The following is a 20,604-nucleotide window of genomic DNA, read 5'->3' on the forward strand; positions in this document are numbered from 1 at the left end:
TGCACTAGGTCGTCCAAGTAATAAACCTTACGTGAGTAAGGGTCGATCCCACGGAGATTGTCGGCCTGAAGCAAGCTATGGTCACCTTGTAAATCTCAGTCAGGCGGATTCAAATGGTTATGGAGATTTAATAATAGAAAGATAAATAAAATATAAAGTGGGATAGAGATACTTATGTAATTCATTGGTGAGAATTTCAGATAAGCGTATAGAGATGCTTTCGTTCCTCCTGAACCTCTGCTTTCCTACTGTCTTCATCCAATCATTCCTACTCCTTTCCATGGCAAGCTTTATGTAGGGCATCACCGTTGTCAATGGCTACATCCCATCCTCTCTGTGAAAATGGTCCAATGCGCTGTCACTGCATGACTAATCATCTGTCAGTTCTCGATCATACTGGAATAGGATTTACTATCCTTTTGCGTCTGTCACTACGCCCAGCACTCGCGAGTTTGAAGCTCGTCACAGCCATCCCTTCCCAGATCCTACTCGGAATACAACAGACAAGGTTTAGACTTTCCGGATCTCAGGAATGGCCATCCCTGGGTTCTAACTTATACCACAAAGATTCTAATATCTCGGACTCGGTCCTCTGTATTAGATATCTAAGAGATATTCATTCGAGCTTGTTTGCATGTAGAACAGAAGTGTTTGTCAGGCACGCGTTCATAAGTGAGAATGATGATGAGCGTCACATAATCATCACATTCATCATGTTCTTGGGTGCGAATGGATATCTTAGAATAGGAATAAGCTTGAATTCAATAGAAAAACAATAGTACTTTGCATTAATTCATGAGGAACAGCAGAGCTCCACACCTTAATCTATGGTGTGTAGAAACTCTACCGTTGAAAATACATAAGTGATGAAGGTCCAGGCATGGCCGAATGGCCAGCCCCCAAACGTGATCAAAGGATCAAAAGATGATCCAAAGATAAAACTAAGGATGTAAATACAATAGTAAAAAGTCCTATTTATGCTAAACTAGTTACTAGGGTTTACAGAAATGAGTAAATGATGCAGAAATCCACTTCTGGGGCCTGCTTGGTGGGTGCTTGGGCTGAGCATTGAGCTTTACACGTGTAGAGGCTTTTCTTGGAGTTGAACGCCAGTTTGCGTCGTATAAACTCGAGCAAATTATGGACTATTATATATTGCTGGAACACCCTAGATGTCTACTTTCCAACGCAATTGAGAGCGCACCATTTGGAGTTTTGTAACTCCAGAAAATCGACTTTGAGTGCAGGAAGGTCAGAATCCAATAGCATCTGCAGTCCTTCTTCAACCTCTGAATCTGATTTTTGCTCATGTCCCTCAATTTCAGCCAGAAAATACCTGAAATCATAGAAAAACACACAAACTCATAGTAAATTCCAGAAATGTGAATTTTAATTAAAAACTAATAAAAATATACTAAAAACTAATTAAATTATACTGAAAACTTTGTAAAAACAATGCCAAAAAGTGTATAAATTATCCGCTCATCACAACACCAAACTTAAATTGTTACTTGTCCCCAAGCAACTGAAAATAAAATAGGATAAAAAGAAGAGAATATACTATAAATTCCAAAATATCAATGAAACTTAGCTCCAATCAAATGAGCGGGACTTGTAGCTTTTTGCCTCTCGAATAGTTTTGGCATCTCACTTTATCCATTGAAGTTCAGAATGATTAGCATCTATAGGAACTTAGAATTCAGATATTGTTATTGATTCTCCTAGTTCAGTATGTTAATTCTTGAATACAGCTACTTTATGAGTCTTGGCCATGGCCCTAAGCACTTTATTTTCCAGTATTACCACCGGATACATAAATGCCACAAACACATAACTGGGTGAACCTTTTCAGATTGTGACTCAGCTTTGCTAAAGTCCCCAATTAGAGGTGTCCAGGGTTCTTAAGCACACTCTGTTTTTGCTTTGGACCTTGACTTTAACCGCTCAGTCTCAAGTTTTCACTTGACACCTTCACGCCACAAGCACATGGTTAGGGACAGCTTGGTTTAGCCGCTTAGGCCAGGATTTTATTCCTTTAGGCCCTCCTATCCACTGATGCTCAAAGCCTTGAATCCTTTTTATTTACCCTTGCCTTTTGGTTTTAAAGGCTATTGGATTTTCGCTCTTGCCTTTTGGTTTAAAGAGCTTTTGGCTTTTTCTGCTTGCTTTTTCTTTTTCTTTTTTCTTTTTTTTTCGCAAGCTTTTGTATTCACTGCTTTTTCTTGCTTCAAGAATCATTTTTATGATTTTTCAGATTATCAAATAACATTTCTCCTTTTTCCTTATTCTTCAAGAGCCAACATATTTAACATTCATAAACATCAACTTCAAAAGACATATGCACTGTTCAAGCATTCATTCAGAAAACAAAAAGTATTGTCACCACATCAAAATAATTAAACCAGTTTCAAGGATGAATTCGAAACCATGTACTTCTTGTTCTTTTGTAATTAAAACAGTTTTCATTTAAGAGAGGTGATGGATTCATAGGACATTCATAACTTTAAGGCATAGACACTTAGACACTAGTGATCATATAGTAAAGACACAAACATAAATAAAACATAAAGCTCAAAAATTGAAAAACAGTAAAATAAATAGACAAGGAGATTAAGGAATGAGTCCACCTTAGTGAGGATGGCGTCTTCCTCTTCTTGAAGAACCAATGGTGCTCTTGAGCTCCTCTATGTCTCTTCCTTATCTTTGTTGCTCCTCCCTCATAGCTCTTTGATCTTCTCTAATTTCATGGAGGATGATGGAGTGCTCTTGGTGCTCCATCCTTAGTTGTCCCATGTTGGAACTTAATTCTCCTAGAAAAGTGTTGATTTGCTCCAAATAGTTTTGTGGAGGGAAGTGCATCCCTTGAGGCATTAGTGGTTATGGAAAAACAAAAAAGCAATGCTTTTTCCACACCAAACTTAAAATGTTTGCTCGTCCTCGAGCAAAAGAAGAAAGAAAGGATGAGAAGAAGAAGAGATGGAGGAGATGGAGGTGTGTGAATGGTTCGGCCACTGGGGTTTAAGGTGGTTATGATGTGTGAAAAGGAAGGAGTGATGGTTTGAATTTGAGTGGGTGGGTGTAGGTGGGTGTATGATGGTTTTGGAGGGGAATTAGAGGTGATTGGTGGAGGTTATTTTGGAAAAGAGAGTTATGAAAAGGTGTGAAGAGGAGAGAAGAAGTGGTGGGGATCCTGTGGGGTCCACAGATCAAGTGGGGTCAAGAACTTAACATCCCTGCTCCAATTAGGCGTGTAAAACTCCCTTGCTATGCAATCCTGGCATTTAACGCCAGACTGCTGCCTATTTCTGGCGTTAAACGCCCAAATGTAGCTTGTTTCTGGCATTTAACGCCAGGTAGATGCTTGTTTCTGGCGTTAAACGCCAGCTTGGTGCCTGTTTCTGGCGTTAAACGCCAGACAGATGCTTGTTTCTGGCGTTTAAACGCCAGACTGCTCTCCTCCAGGGTGTGCTGTTTTTAATACTGTTTTTTTATTTTGTTTTTGATTTTTCAGTAGTTTTTGTGACTCCACATGATCATCAACCTAATAAAACATGAAATAACAAAGAGAAAATAAAATAGATATGATTAAATAACATTGGGTTGCCTCCCAACAAGCGCTTCTTTAATGTCAATAGCTTGACAGTGAGTTCCCATGGAGCCTCACAGATAATCAGAGCAAGGTTGGAACCTCCCAACACCAAACTTAGAGTTTGAATGTGGGGGTTCAACACCAAACTTAGAGTTTGATTGTGGCCTCCCAACACCAAACTTAGAGTTTGACTGTGGGGGCTTTGATTGACTCTGTAGTGAGAGAAGCTTTTCATGCTTCCTCTCCATGGTTACAGAAGGAGATCCTTGAGTTTTAAACACAAGGTTGTCCTCATTCAGTTGAAGGATCAATTCTCCTCTATCCACATCAATCACAGCTCTTGCTGTGGCTAGGAAGGGTCTTCAAGGATGATGGATTCATCCTCATCCTTCCCAGTGTCTAGGATTATGAAATCAGCAGGGATGTAAAGGCCTTCAACCTTTACTAACACGTCCTCTACTAGTCCATAAGCCTATTTTCTTGAGTTGTCTGCCATCTCTAATTAGATTCTAGCAGCTTGCACCTTAAAGATCCCAAGTTTCTCCATTACAGAGAGTGGCATTAAGTTTATTCCTGACCCCAGGTCACATAGAGCTTTCTCAAAGTTCATGGTGCCTATGTTACAGGGAATTAGGAATTTACCAGGATCCTGTTTCTTTTGAGGTAATTTCTGCCTATCCAATGCATTCAGTTCATTGGTGAGCAAGGGAGGTTCATCTTCCCAAGTCTCATTACCAAATAATTTGGCATTCAGCTTCATGATTGCACCAATGTACTTGGCAACTTGCTCTTCAGTAATGTCTTCATCCTCTTCAGAAGAAGAGTACTCATCAGAGCTCATGAAGGGCAGAAGAAGGTTTAATGAAATCTCTATGGTCTTTAGGTGAGCCTCAGATTCCTTTAGGTCCTCATTGAGGAACTCCTTATTGATCACTGAGCGTCCCAGGAGGTCTTTCTCACTGGGATTCACGTCCCCTCCCTCCCTTGTAGGTTCGGCCATGATGGTTAAATCTATGGCCTTGCACTCTCTCTTTGGATTCTCTTCTGTATTGCTTGGGAGAGTACTAGGAGGGATTTCAGTGACTCTTTTACTCAGCTGGCCCACTTGTGCCTCCAAATTTCTAACGGAGGACCTTGTTTCATTCATGAAACTCAAAGTGGCCTTAGATAGATCAGAGACTATATTTGCCAAGCTAGATAGATTCTGCTCAGAATTCTCTGTCTGTTGCTGAGTGGATGATGGAAAAGGTTTACTATTGTTAAACCTGTTTCTTCCACCATTATTAAAGCCTTGTTGAGGCTTTCGTTCATCCTTCCATAAGAAATTTGGATGATTTCTCCATGAGGGATTATAGGTGTTTCCATAGGGTTCACCCATGTAATTCACCTCTGCTATTGCAGGGTTCTCAGGATCATAAGCTTCTTCTTCAGAAGATGCCTCTTGAGTACTGTTGGATGCAGCTTGCATTCCATTCAAACTCTGAGAAATCACATTGACTTGCTGAGTCAATATTTTGTTCTGAGCCAATATGGCATTCAGAGCATCAATTTCAAGAACTCCCTTCCTCTGAGGTGTCCCATTACTCACAGGATTCCTTTCAGAAGTGTACATGAACTGGTTATTTGCAACCATGTTAATGAGTTCTTGAGTTTCTACAGGCGTTTTCTTTAGGTGAATAGATCCACCTACAGAATGGTCCAGTGACATCTTTGATAGCTCAGACAGACCATCATAGAATATATCCAGGATGGTCCATTCTGAAAGCATGTCAGAAGGACACTTTTTGGTCAGTTCCTTGTATCTCTCCCAAGCTTCATAGAGGAATTCACCTTCCTTTTGTTTGAAGGTTTGAACATCTACTCTAAGCTTACTAAGCTTTTGAGGAGGAAGAACTTGGCTAAGAAAGCCATGACCAGCTTATCCCAAGAGTTCAGGCTATCTTTAGGTTGAGAGTCGAACCATATTCTAGCTCTGTCTCTCACAGAAAACGGGAAAAGCATGAGCCTGTAGACCTCGGGATCAACCCCATTGGTCTTAACAGTATCACATATCTGCAAGAATTCAGTTAAGAACTAAAAAGGATCTTCAGATGGAAGTCCATGAAACTTGCAGTTTTGTTGCATCAGAGAAACTAGTTGAGGTTTAAGCTCAAAATTGTTTGCTCCAATGGTAGGGATGGAGATGCTTCTTCCATGTAAATTGGAATTTGGTGCAGTAAAGTCACCAAGCATCTTCCTTGCATTGTTATTATTTTCGGCCATATCTCCTTCCTTTTCGAAAATTTCTGTCAGATTTTCTCTAGAGAGTTGAGCTTTAGCTTCCCTTAGCTTCCTTTTCAGAGTCCTTTCAGGTTCAGGATCGGCTTCAACAAGAATGTTCTTATCCTTGTTCCTGCTCATATGAAAAAGAAGAGAACACAAAAGAAAATATGGAATCCTCTATGTCACAGTATAGAGATTCCTTATGCAAGTATAAGAAGAGAAGAATGTAAGAAGGAGAAGAGGAAAAATTCGAACACAGATAGGGGGATGGGGTTCGAATTTTTGGGTGGAGGAGAAGTGTTAGTAGATGAATAAATAAATAGAAGGAGGTGAGGAAGAGAAGAATTCGAAAATTTAAATAAAATAAAATAAAAATATTTTAAAATTAAAGTTAAAATTCGAAAATTAAAATTGAAATCAAATTAAATTGAAATCAAAATAATTAGTTAATTAAGAAGGAAATTTGAAAAAGAGGGAAGGGATTTTCGAAAATTAGAGAGGGAGTTAGTTAGGTAGTTTTGAAAAAGATAAGAATCAAACAAAAAGTAAAGTGGTTAGTTGAAAAAGATTTGAAAATCAAATTTGAAAAGATAAAAAGTTAGAAAAGATTTTGAAATTAAATTTTGAAAAAGATGTGATTGAAATAAGATTTGAAAAAGAATTTTAAAAAGATTTGATTTTGAAAATCAAAGTTGATTACTTGACTAACAAGAAACAAAAAGATTTGATTTTAAAATTTAAAGATTGAACCTTTCTTATTAGGCAAGTAACAAACTTAATATTTTTGAATCAATCACATTAATTGTCAGCATTGAATTCGAAAATATGGAATAAAAATAAGAAAAATATTTTGAAAATTAATTTGAAATTTTCAAAAATATGAAAGACAAATGAAAAAAATTTTATTTTTGAAAAAGATTTGAAAAAGATAGGATTTTTAAAATGAAAATTTGACTTGACTCATAAGAAACAACTAAATTTTAAAAAGTTTTGAAAAAGTCAACTCAAATTTTCGAAATTAATGATTGAAATAAGAGAAAGATATTTTTTTATTTTTGAATTTTTATGATGAGAGAGAAAAACATCAAAAAGACTCAAAACATGAAAATTATGAATCAAAACAAGAAAAATATGCAAGAACACTTTGAATGCAAAGATGAACACCAAGAACACTTTGAAGATCATGATGAACATCAAGTATGTATTTTTGAAAAATTTTTAATAAAAGAAAACATGCAAGACACCAAATTTAGAAATTTTTAATATTTAGACTCTAAGAATTCAAGAATGCATATGAAAAACAAGAAAAGACACAAAATAAGAAATTTTAAAGATCAAACAAAAAAATTCATCAAGAACAACTTGAAGATCATGAAGAACAAATGCATGAGTTTTCAAAAATTTTAAGAAAGATTAAAAAGATGCAATTGACACCAAACTTAAAATTTGACACAAGACTCAAACAAGAAACAAAATATTTTTGGTTTTTATGATTTTATTAATTTTTTGGCTTTTTTTTTTGAAAATTATTTTGGGAAAAACGAAAAAGAAGAAAATTTTTTTTTCGAAATTAAGAATAATAAAAACAAAAAGCTTAAAATTAAAATAAATTTACCTAATTTGAGCAACAAGATGAACCGTCAGTTGTCCAAACTCGAACAATCCCCAGCAACAGCGCCAAAAACTTGGTGCACGAAATTGTGATCATCAATGGCGCCAACAACTTGGTACGCACAATTGTAATCTCAACTCTTTATCACAACTTCGCACAACTAACCAGCAAGTGCACTGGGTCGTCCAAGTAATAAACCTTACGTGAGTAAGGGTCGATCCCACGGAGATTGTCGGCCTGAAGCAAGCTATGGTCACCTTGTAAATCTCAGTCAGGCGGATTCAAATGGTTATGGAGATTTAATAATAAAAATATAAATAAAATATAAACTGGGATAGAGATACTTATGTAATTCATTGGTGAGAATTTCAGATAAGCGTATAGAGATGCTTTCATTCCTCCTGAACCTCTGCTTTCCTGCTGTCTTCATCCAATCATTCCTACTCCTTTCCATGGCAAGCTTTATATAGGGCATCACCGTTGTCAATGGCTACATCCCATCCTCTCTGTGAAAATGGTCCAATGCGCTGTCACTGCAAGGCTAATCATCTGTCGGTTCTTGATCATACTGGAATAGGATTTACTATCCTTTTGCGTCTGTCACTACACCCAGCACTCGCGAGTTTGAAGCTCGTCACAGCCATCCCTTCCCAGATCCTACTCGGAATACCACAGACAAGGTTTAGACTTTCCGGATCTCAGGAATGGCCATCCATGGGTTCTAACTTATACCACGAAGATTCTAATATCTCGGACTCGGTCCTCTGTATTAGATATCTAAGAGATATTCATTCTAGCTTGTTTGCATGTAGAACGGAAGTGTTTGTCAGGCACGCGTTCATATGTGAGAATGATGATGAGCGTCACATAATCATCACATTCATCATGTTCTTGGGTGCAAATGGATATCTTAGAATAGGAATAAGCTTGAATTCAATAGAAAAACAATAGTACTTTGCATTAATTCGTGAGGAACAGCAGAGCTCCACACCTTAATCTATGGTGTGTAGAAACTCTACCGTTGAAAATACATAAGTGATGAAGGTCCAGCATGGCCGAATTGCCAGCCCCCAAACATGATCAAAGGATCAAAAGACGATCCAAAGATAAACTAAGGATGTAAATACAATAGTAAAAAGTCCTATTTATGCTAAACTAGTTACTAGGGTTTACAGAAATGAGTAATGATGTAGAAATCCACTTCTGGGGCCCACTTGGTGTGTGCTTGGGCTGAGCATTGAGCTTTACACATGTAGAGGCTTTTCTTGGAGTTGAACGCCAGTTTGTAACCTATTTCTGGTGTTTAACTCCACTGTGCAACCTGTTTCTGGCGTTTAACTCCAGAATGCAGCATGGAATTGGCGTTGAACGCCAGTTTGCGTCATCTAAACTCGGGCAAAGTATGAACTATTATATATTGCTGGAAAGCCCCTGATGTCTACTTTACAACGCAATTGAGAGCGCGCCATTTAGAGTTTTGTAGCTCCAGAAAATTCACTTTGAGTGCAGGGAGGTCAGAATCCAACAGCATCTGCAGTCCTTCTTCAACCTCTGAATCTGATTTTTGCTCAAGTCCCTCAATTTCAGCCAAAAAATACATGAAATCACAGAAAAACACACAAACTCATAGTAAAGTCCAGAAATGTGAATTTTAATTAAAAACTAATAAAAATATACTAAAAACTAATTAAATTATTCTGAAAACTGTGTAAAAACAATGCCAAAAAGCGTATAAATTATCCGCTCATCAGTGGTGCGTTTGAGGGAAGAGCTGGAGTCTGCCCGAGTAGACTATTCCGAGCTTCAAGGTCACCTCATCGGCAGCATGAACGCTGTCTATGATAATCTAAAAGAGCAAGTTCAAGTTCTTGCTCCTGAGGTTGACCTTACTCTCTTTAGCTTGGACAATGTTGTGAGGGATGGTAAGATTGTCCCTGACGACCAAGATGATGATGATGTTGATCCTCTCCCTGTGCTTTCTGCCAAGGTGCCCGCTTCTACGATTCCTCTGGTTGAGGTTGGTCATTCTGTTTCTGATACGGACTGTCAAATCTTGAACCGGGATGATGGTACCGTGGATGCTGTGCCTCTCCAGGCTCGCCCTCCTTCACCCCAGACTGATGCTGCTAAAAAGTCTTCTAATCTTTAGCTGAGTTTTCTTTGGATATTTGCATATTTGGCCCGGCTTGTGGGCTTTAAAACTCTTTATTTTGTATAGTTGAATATTTTGCTGACTGCTGGTACTCCTTTTGGTTGCTTGTTTAGCAACTTTTGTTTTAAAAAATAAGTAGCTTTCAAGCTTTTGGGCTTGACCCTAAAGCTTTATAAAATTGTATTCGATAGCATGCTTGTTTGCACTTGTCTTGGCACCTTTTCGGGTTTTAGAATACTGAAGCCTTGCTGCTTGGCCTCTTTGAACTGCTTTGTACTTGGAGGTCGTAGATGCGTGGATCCAATTCATATTTGCTTGCTCTTACTTGTATTTTATCCATAACTGATTTCTTTGCATCGTCCTTTTCCAAGTTATTTTTGTAGTGGACCGGCTTCGTCATGTCGATCTCTTCTAAGTTATTTCGTAATCCTCTTTCTTGGACCTTTGTTAGGTCTCTTTCAGGAACTACTTTTATAACTTTTCGTAGGAGGTCAACTTCTTTACGTCGTCCTCTTTCTAAGTTATTTTTGTAATCCTCTTTCTTGGACCTTTGTCAGGTCTCTTTCAGGGATTACTTTTATAACTTGTTTGTTGTAGGAGACCGAATTCTTTATGTCGATCTCTTCTAAGTACTTTTGTAATCCTCTTTCTTGGACCTTTGTCAGGTCTCTTTCAGGGATTACTTTTATAACTTATTTTCCGTAGGAGACCGACTTCTTTATGTCGATCTCTTCTAAGTTATTTTGTAATCCTCTTTCTTGGACCTTTGTCAGGTCTCTTTCAGGGATTACTTTTATAACTTGTTTTTTGTAGGAAACCGACTTCTTTATGTCGATCTCTTCTAAGTTATTTTGTAATCCTCTTTCTTGGACCTTTGTCAGGTCTCTTTCAGGGATTACTTTTATAACTTATTTTTCGTAGGAGACCGACTTCTTTATGTCGATCTCTTATAAGTTATAGCAATTCCTCTTTTATAGGGTTGGCCAGACCTCTTTCCAGGGATTTGCTGATAACTTGGGTTGACTTGGTTCGACTTCTCAACGTCGGCCAGTCTTTAAGTTATTATTTAGCAATCCATAAGACCTTGTCAGGTTCTTTTTTTGGATCACTTTCGATAACTTCTTGTATTATTCTGTATTCATCTTTGCCGATTTGTAGAAGGTGGTTTCTGTCTTTCCTTGGTCGACCTTTAGATGAATCGCGTTTTCATTTTTATTGGCCTTTTACCGAGATCGTGTAGTGAATCTGTTTTTCACTTTCTGCCGATCTGTTGCTTTATAATCGGACGATGAATGCTTCAGATTAATGCGTCTTGAGAATTTCTAGAATATCTAAAATATTTTTTATTCAAAAGAAAGTGCAAATATATACATGTTGGAGTTTTTCATCCTTTTAAGTCGAATAATATCTGGATCTCAACTTGGTGCCTCATTAAAAAACCTTTTCAGGAAAAAGAGTGCATCCTATGATGAGATCTTTTACCTTTTCTAGCTATAGTACCTTCTTAGCTTGCAGGCGTGCCACGATCTGGGAAGCTCTCGTCCATCGAGTTCGGACAGTCTGTAGTAGCCCTTCCCAAGTACTTCTATGACTCGGTAGGGTCCTTTCTAGTTTGCTGCCAACTTTCCTTCTCCGGGTCGAGTTGTTCCAATATCATTTCGGATTAGGATGAGATCATTCTCTGCGAAACCTCTTGGCACAACCTTTTGATTATATCTTAAAGCCATTCGGCGCTTTAGCGCTTCTTCCCTGATCCGAGCTCTTTCTTGGATTTCCGGAAGTAGGTCGAGTTCTTCTCTTTGAAGTCGAGAGTTGGCTTCTTCATTGTAGTAGACTACTCTAGGCGACCCTTCCTCGACCTCTACTGGGATTATTGCCTCCAAGCCGTACGCTAATCGGAACGGTGATTCGTTTGTGGTGGAATGTGGCGTAGTTCGATATGCCCATAGGACCTGTGGAAGTTCTTCAGCCCAAGCTCCCTTCGCATCTTGCAGTCTCCGTTTCAACCCAGCCAATATGACTTTGTTGCCCATTGGCTTGAGGATGTTCGACGGAGGTGAACTGGTGCTTTATGTTCAAGTCGGCTACTAATTTCCTGAAGCCTGCATCTGTGAATTGAGTGCCATTATCTGTGGTGATGGAGTATGGAACCCCGAACCTCATGACAATGTTCCTATATAGGAATTTTCGGCTTCTTTGAGCAGTGGCGTTGGCTAGGGGCTCTGCCTCAATCCACTTTGTGAAATAGTCTACTCTGACTATGAGGAATTTGACTTGTCCTGATCCCTGGGGAAAGGGTCCGAGAAGATCGAGTCCCCATTTTGCAAATGGCCAAGGCGAAGTTATGCTGATGAGCTCTTCTGGCGGCACGATGTGAAAGTTGGCATGTTTCTGGCATGGGGGACATGTCTTTACAAATTCTGTAGCTTCCTTTTGTAGAGTTGGCCAGTAAAATCCCGCCCGAAGTACCTTTTTGGTGAGAGCTTGTGCCCCGAGATGATTGCCACAAATACCGCTGTGAACTTCCTCTAAAACTTCCCTTGTGTTAGAGGTCGGCACACATTTTAACAATGGTATTGAAATCCCTCTTTTGTATAGGGTGTTGTTTATGATGGTGTAGTGCTGAGCCTCCCGTTTTAACCTCTTTGCTTCCTTCTCATTTGTGGGGAGTGTTTCTTTTTTGAGGTAATTAATTATGGGGGTCATCCATCCTTGATCCTGAGTTGTTATAGCTAGGAATTTTTCTGCTTCCGAGATTGACGGGTTCTGTAGCATTTCCTGGATGAGGCTTCTATTGTTGCCCACTGGTTTGGTGCTGGCTAGCTTTGAGAGTGCATCAGCTCGGGCATTTTGTTCGCGGGATATATGGCAGATCTTATATTCCCCGAGTTGTCCGAGCTGTTCCTTGGTTATATCCAAATACTTTTTCATGGTGGGATCTTTGGCTTGGTAACTCCCTGTTATCTGTGAGGTGACTACTTGTGAGTCGCTGAAGATGTTGAGGTTTTGAGCTCCAACCTCCTTAGCCAGCTTCAAACTAGCTAGTAACGCTTCATATTCTGCCTGGTTGTTTGAGGCCGGGAACCCAAATTTGAGGGAAAGCTCAACTTGGGTTCCTTGGTTGCTTTCTATTATCACACCTGGGCCCCTTCCAGTCTTATTTGAAGACCCGTCCACGTAGAGATTCTATTCTGTGGGGGTTTCCAGGGTATCTGTGAATTCTGCAATGAATTCGGCTAAGTATTGTGATTTGATGGCTGTCCAACCTTCATATTGGAGGTCGAACTCGGATAACTCGACTGCCCATTGTAAAATTCTGCCTGCTAGATCTGTTTTCCACAGTATCCCTTTTATGGGCTGGTCGGTCCGGACCTTAATGGTGTGAGTCTGGAAGTACGGGCGTAGTCGTCGAGATGTCAGTATGAGAGCATAGGCAAAATTTTCTATTTTTTGGTAGTTCAACTCGGATCCCTGCAGCACTTTACTAATGAAGTATGCAGGTTGTTGCCCTTTGTCGTCCTCTCAAACTAGTGCTGAGGCTACTGCCTGACTTCCTACTGCAAGGTACAATACGAGTGGCTCTTCCTTTCGTGGTCGAGTTAGGATAGGTGGTCGTCCCAGGAAACTTTTGAAATCCTGGAAGGCTTGCTCGCATTCCATTGTCCACTCGAAGTTCTTTCCTTTCCTTAGAGTGGCATAGAAAGGAAGGGATCTTATCGCTGATCCCGCTAGGAACCTGGACAAGGCCGCTAACCTCCCGTTGAGTTGTTGTACTTCTTTGACACAAGTTGGGCTTTTCATGTTGAGTATGGCCTGTATTTATCCGGATTTGCCTCAATTCCTCTTTGTGTGAGCATAAAACCCAAGAACTTGCCTGCTTCTACTGCAAAAGTGCATTTTGCGGGATTGAGGCGCATGTCATGCTTTCTTATAGTGTCAAACACTTGGGCCAGGTCGGACAATAATGTCTCTTCACTTTGTGTCTTTATTAACATGTCGTCCATGTAGACTTCCATGATCTTTCCGATATGATCTGAAAAGACTTTATTCATTAGCCTTTGATACGTAACTCCCGCATTCTTGAGACCGAAAGGCATTACAATGTAGCAGTAATTTGCTTTTGGCATCAAAAACGAGGTCTTTTCTTGATCTGGTGGATACATGGGAATTTGGTTGTATCCGGATGAAGCATCTACCAGAGCGTCGATACTTGGGAGTGGGTAAGGATCTTTTGGGCAGGCTTTGTTGAGGTCGGTGTAGTCGGTGCACATTCGCCATTTCCCATTTGATTTTTTCACCAAGACGACGTTATCTAGCCATATTGGGTACTTGACTTTTCTTATGAATCCTGCCTCCAGTAGTGCTTGTACCTGTTCTTCCACAGCTTGGGATCGTTCTGGCCCATGTTTTCTTCGTCTCTGTTGTACCGGCCGAGATCCTGGATAGACCGCCAACTTGTGACTCATTAGCTTGGGGTCTATGCCTGGCATGTCTGCAGCTTTCCATGCGAAGAGATCGACATTATCTCGTAAGAACTGTACTAGTAATTCTTTTGCGTCTCCCTTCAGGATCGTGCCAATATTAGTTGTTTTGTCCGAGGTATCCCCGATCTAAACTTTCTCTATTTCTCCTTTAGGTTGTGGACGGAGTTCTTCACGTCTCTGAACTCCACCAAGCTCAATTGTATGGAACTCTTATCCTCTACCTTTGAGGTTTAGACTTTCGTTATAAAAACGGCGTGCCATCTTTTGATCTGCTTTTATCGTGACTATCCCTTCCGTAGTTGGGAATTTCATGCATAGATGTGGAGTCGAGACTATTGCGCTGAGTTGATTTAGTGTTGTCCGACCTATTAGGGCATTGTAGGTTGAACTCACGTCGACCACAATGTAGTCTATCTTGAGTGTTCTGGATTGGTTCCCTTTTCCGAAGGTTGTATGTAGCGACACATATCCAAGTGGTTGTACTGGGGTATCTCCCAGTCCGAACAGGCTGTTCGGGTATGCTCTAAGCTCCCTTTCTTCTAAGCCGAGTTTGTCGAAGGCCGTTTTGAATAAGATGTCGGCAGAACTCCCTTGGTCTATTAATGTGCGGTGGAGATTGGCGTTTGCCAGTATGATGGTGATGACCATGGGATCGTCTTGTCCTGAGATGATACCGGATGCGTCTTCTTTGGTGAACGTGATTGAAGGGATGTCGGGTACTTCCTCCTTCCCTTCGACATGATATACTTCTTTGAGGTATCTTTTGTGGGATGATTTGGAGATTCCACCTCCTGCAAATCCTCCGTGTATCATATGGACATGTCTTTCTGGCGTACGAGGTGATTGCTCAGCTCGTCCGACATCTTCATCTCTTCGTCTTTTTCTTTGTTCATCATCTCGGGTGGCTAGATACCGATTTAGTTTTCCTTCCCTTACTAACTTTTCTATGATGTTTTTTAAGTCGAAGCACTCGTTGGTTGAATGTCCTCGGACCCGATGATATTCACAGTATTCGTTCCGATTTCCTCCTCCTCTTTTGCCTTTGAGTGGTCGAGCTGGGGGTATCTTTTCTGTGTTACAGACTTCTTTGTAAATATCCACAAGGGACACCCAAAGAGGGGTGTAATTATGATACTTTTTGATTTTTTCGCCCGTTCGATCTTCCTTCTTCTTGGATTCTTTATCTTTATCTCGGTAGGTGAAACCGGATTTCGAGGCTTCTCCAAGTCGGGAATTTTCTTCCATGTTGATATACTTCTTTGCCCGCTCTTGTACCTCATCTAGGGATGTGGGATATTTCTTTGATATAGATTGGCTGAAAGGTCCTTCTCGTAGGCCATTGATAAGGCCCATGACGGCAGCCTCTGTTGGTAAGCTTTGTATGTCTAGGCACGTTTTGTTGAATCTTTCCATGTAGTTGCGAAGACTTTCCCGATCTCCTTGCTTGATACCTTGTAGACTGGGGACGTGCTTAGCCTTGTCTTTTTGGATGGAGAATCTGGCCAGGTCGTCAAAGTTGGAGATGGACTTTGGAGGTAGGTTGTCGAACTATCTAATTGTTGTCTTCGTGAGAGTCGTTGGAAAAGCTTTGCAGCGAACGGCGTCTGAGGCGTTGGTGAGGTACATTCTGCTTCTGAAGTTGCTAAGGTGATGGTTGGGATCTGTAGTGCCATCATACAAAGTCATATCCGAAAGTTTGAAGTCTTTAGGGATTTTAGTCTTCATGATTTTCCTAGTGAATGGATCTTGATCTTTGCGAGAGTTGTCTTCAGGGGTGGTCCGGGTAGTCTTTGCTTTGAGATCGGCTTCAAGTTGTAGACGTTTATCTTCTAATTCTCGACGTCGCCTTACCTCTCTTTGTAGATCCTTGCCGACTTCTTGCTGGTACTGGCTTTCTCTTTCGAGTTGCGTTAGGCGATCTTGAAGTGCTTCTATTACTCCCGGATGTGATGAGTTTTTGTCTCCGTTATATTCCGGAGTGTCCTTTGGTGTGGAACCCGTGTTTTTGTGCGGCGTTCTATCCTCTAAATCTGAGTTGTGGTCGTTATCCTGTTCGTCCGCCATGGTGATGGGATGACTTCTAGGTTCCCCGGCAACGGCGCCAATGTTCCGAGGGTTACATGAAATTGTAGGTCGATCTCGGATGAGATCTTCTGTACTGGTCAGAGATAACGTGTCCGGCTAGCTGGTAGCGGCCGGAGCTATTGTGTCCGACTTGTTGGACTGGCTGCACTTCTGATCCTTGGTCACCGGAGGGTGGGGGTACCTGCTAGAGACTCCGGTGCTTAAGTTAGCACGGGTATTAAGCTGGTTTATTGTAGAATCAGAGTATGAGTTATACCTGGGTGCTCCAGTGTATTTATAGTAGTGTGGGCTGACCTTTCTGATACGATAAGTTAGTTATCTTATCTTATTTTGGGTGAAGTCAGCTTATCTTCAAGGGAACCGCCTTTATCTCTATAGGCTTGGATTGCCTTTGGATTTGGGTCGTGTTCCTCTATTTGGGTCCTTTACTGGGCTTTCCTGTTGATTTGGCCGATCTCTTTAAGAAGAGATCGGGTAGTCGAACCTGAAGAGGTCGGTCGCCATGTCGCTAAACATCCTGGGTCGGACAGCTCGACCCAGGATATGAACAGTTCCCACACTTGAATGAAACACACACTCACTAGCTTAAGCTAATCAAAGATCCAAAACAAGGACTTTTATTATTTTTCGCTTTAAGGCTTGTAATGTGCTACATTAAGAACAAGTGGGTTAATCATAGGATCAAATTGGCTAACAATAGAAGATGAATGGTAAGGCCATTTGGGTAAGTGAGCTAAATGAAATGATGGCCTCAATCATATAAATGCATGAATACCCAAAATAATGGACATAGTGAATCAAACAAATCAAAGATTACAGAAATAAGTGGTTATAAAATGTAACCACACCATTAGGCTCTGTTCCGAGGGTTACCTGAAACTGTAGGTCGATCTCGGATGAGATCTTCTGTACTGGTCGGAGATGACGTGTCCGGCTGGCTGGTAGCGGCCGGAGCTGTTGTGTCCATTTGTTGGACTGGCTGCACTTCTGATCCTTGGTCACCGGAGGGTGGGGGTACCTGCAAGAGACTCCGATGCTTAAGTTAGCACGGGTATTAAGCAGGTTTATTGTAGAATCAGAGTATGAGTTATACTTGGGTGCTCCAGTGTATTTATAGTAGTGTGGGCTGACCTTTCTGATAAGATAAGTTAGTTATCATATCTTATCTTATCTTATTTTAGGTGAAGTCAGCTTATCTTCAAGGGAACCGCCTTTATCTCTATAGGCTTGGATTGCCTTTGGATTTGGGTCGTGTTCCTTTATTTGGACCCTTTACTAGGCTTTCCTGTTGATTTGGCCGATCTCTTTAAGAAGAGATCGGGTAGTCGGACCTGAAGAGGTCGGTCGCCATGTCGCTAAACATCCCGGGTCGGACAGCTCGACCCAGGGTATGAACAGTGCCCCTGCTTGAGCTCGGTCTTCTGCTTTGAGGTCGAGTTTTTTGACTTCGAACTTTTTATAGCGAAGCCGAACTCGAGCACTTTTGTCGATTCCTTTCTTTGTAGAGCTTTTTTGAATGTAGAACGTTTTTCCTCTAAAAACGCGCGCTTTTGTATTAGCGCTTCGTTCTAGGGAACGAGCGAGGGTTTAATACCTTCATTAATTGGTATTAATTACCCCATTTCTCTTGGCTTTATTTTGAATTTTGCTTCCTCAGAAAAATGGTTTCTCTTCTTCCTTTTTCTTTTTAACTCCTTCGTTCTCTCTATCTCTGTCTTTTCTTGCATTGCGGTGCCTTCCAGCGGTCCAGCAATTCCTTCCTTTCTACTTCTTCCGTAACTTCTCATTTCTCCAGGTTAGTTCCATTTTGCAATTACTTTTCTCTTTCGTTGCTTTGGCTTTGGTTTTGTGCTGAAGTTTTGATTTTGCTTGGAGAAAGTTTGGATCTTTCTGTTTTTGTTGCGCCTAATTGCTTTTGTATTGTGTGTTCTGGGAGTTTCTTCGTCTTTCGTATGAACTTTTTTGCTTTTTCTGTTGCTTGATGCTTTTAGGGCTTTTGTATGTTATCACCGTTTCTGCTTGTGCTTTCGTTGATGGTTTTTGTTTGATTCTAAAAAAGGTTGTGCCTTTGATGATTTTCTGCTTGGCATTTTTGATGTCGACAATGCTTTTTGTTGATAGACTGTAGAAAGATAGTGGCTTAGATGACTTTTGTGTTTTTACTTCCCTTTTTCAAAACGTTTGTCTACTTGAAATCTTCTTTTCTTGTTTGGGAAATACCGGGACGTAAGCTGTAGATTTTTCCTGAAATCTTGCTTTGCCACTGCCTCCAAAGGATGCCCCAGGACTTTGGTTTGAGTCTTGGGGTTTTCCTTTTCTGTCTGTATCATATTAGTCGAGTTGCTTTGCCCTTCCTCCGAGATGTTTTTTAGTGATTCAATCTTCTTTTCTTTTTGTAGGATTAGTTGGCCTCATGTCTTCTCGCAATAACATTGTAGAGATGTCTTTTAAAGTTCCCGAGGGGATGTCCGATTGGCTGAACTCCCTTGTCCTAATGTGTGTCTCTGTCGTGGACGCTGAATTTTGTGTAGAGCTGAGGAAACGTCATAGGATTTGTGGTAACAGTGCTCGGGAGAGGGATTATGAGCTTGTAGCTCCTGACTCTGATGAGAGGGCTTGTTTTCCTACTTCGGTCGAGGGGGAGCGTCCCTTCTTCTATGTCTATGAATATTTCTTCAGCCAGTTGGACGTTATTTTTCCTTTTACTGCTTTCGAGACCGACTTGTTGTGGTCATGTAACATTGCTCCATCCCAGCTTCATTCGAATTCCTGGGGTTTTATCAAGATATTTCAACTGCTTTGCCAAGAGTTAGGCATAACACCTTCTCAAAATCTTTTCCTCTATCTTTTTGTCTCGGCCAAGCCCGGAGGTTCTTCCAAAAAAAAGCTTCCTGGGTTTCTTTCAGATCGGCCCAGGGGCATAAAGTTTTTGCCATGTATGATGAGTCTTTTAAAGATTTTAAGAATTATTTCTTCCGAGTCCGTGCTGTTGAAGGAGTCCGCCCTTTTTTTCTTGATGAGAATCACAAGCCTGCTTTTCCTCTAGAGTGGCAAAAGAATGTGAGTGCCTCGTTATACATGGGAGATGCTTAATGAGGTTGAACGGGCTTTTGTAGTTGTTCTTGAAGATTTGTGGGGGGAACCACCCCATCTGGATACAAAAAGATTTTTAAGTGATCCATCTTTGGTTTGAACTGCTTTGGGTACTGTCTGACTTGTTTCTCATACTTGTTTCTTAGTTTTGCTTCTCCTAGGTTGTAACTCATCCTTATGGTTGATTTTGTATTTTCAGAGATGTCAAAAAATAATGATTCCATGAAGGCCTACAAGAAGGCGAAGAAGGCTGCTGCTGCTTAAAACATCTCGGCCAAGGCGGCCGGAGAGGGATCTTCTCAAGTTCTAGTGAAGCCACCCATGCCGAGTTCTCCTGGGCCGAGGAAGGTGATCCCTACTCCTCGAGTTCATCTGACTGATCCTCCACAGACTTCTACCACTACTTCTGGTGCTCCTCCCAATAAGAAACAAAAAACAATTGAGCCTTTCAACCTTGACGCTCGTGATTTTAATGCAATCGAGTTTGTAGATCAGCAAATCGGTCCCTACGGTGCCCTCGCCATGGATGATGTATCAATCCTTCGCCATCTGGATTTTATGACCCGAAACAGTGTTAAAATGGCATATATGGGGCTGCACTGTACCGAACTGCTCAGAATCTTCCTCTCCATGCCACCAAAGAATTTATGGAGGAGGCTAAACAGGAGTTCGACCGGATGAAGGGCCTGAAGGAAGAGCTTGAGGTAAAGGTAGCCAAGTTGGAGAAGGATCTAAAGAATGAAAAGGTGAGTTCCCTTGCTCTGGTGGCTTCTGTGCGGTTGGCCGAGGACACGACATTGAGGCATAAGGACAGTTATGTTACATCTTATCAGGAGGTGGTGCGTCTGAGGGAGGAGCTGGAGTCTGCCCGAGTAGACTATTCCGAGCTTCAAGGTCACCTCGTCGGCAGCGTGAACGCTGCCTATGATAATCTAAAAGAGCAAGTTCAAGTTCTTGCTCCTGAGGTTGACCTTACTCTCTTTAGCTTGGACAATGTTGTGAGGGATGGTAAGATTGTCCCCGACGACCAAGATGATGATGATGTTGATCCTCCCCCTGTGCTTTCTGCCAAGGTGCCCGCTTCTACGATTCCTCCGGTTGAGGTTGGTCATTCTGTTTCTGATCTGGACTGTCAGATCTTGAACCGGGATGATGGTACCGTGGATGCTGTGCCTCTCCAGGCTCGCCCTCCTTCACCCCAGACTGATGCTGCTAAAAAGTCTTCTAATCTTTAGCTGAGTTTTCTTTGGATATTTGCGTAGTTGGCCCGGCTTGTGGGCTTTAAAACTCTTTATTTTGTATAATTGAATATTTTGCTGACTACTGG

General features: G+C 41.1%; 1 non-coding gene across 1 annotated transcript; it reads left to right on the plus strand.

Moving 5' to 3' along the window:
* Positions 1–5,351: 5,351 nt before the first annotated feature.
* Positions 5,352–5,459, plus strand: LOC112745535 (small nucleolar RNA R71). The gene has a single exon (XR_003173457.1). It is a non-coding gene; the product is annotated as a small nucleolar RNA R71 (small nucleolar RNA).
* The last annotated feature ends 15,145 nt before the right edge of the window (positions 5,460–20,604 follow it).

The sequence above is a fragment of the Arachis hypogaea genome, chromosome 14, assembly GCF_003086295.3.
Source record: "Arachis hypogaea cultivar Tifrunner chromosome 14, arahy.Tifrunner.gnm2.J5K5, whole genome shotgun sequence".
NCBI lineage: Eukaryota > Viridiplantae > Streptophyta > Magnoliopsida > Fabales > Fabaceae > Arachis > Arachis hypogaea.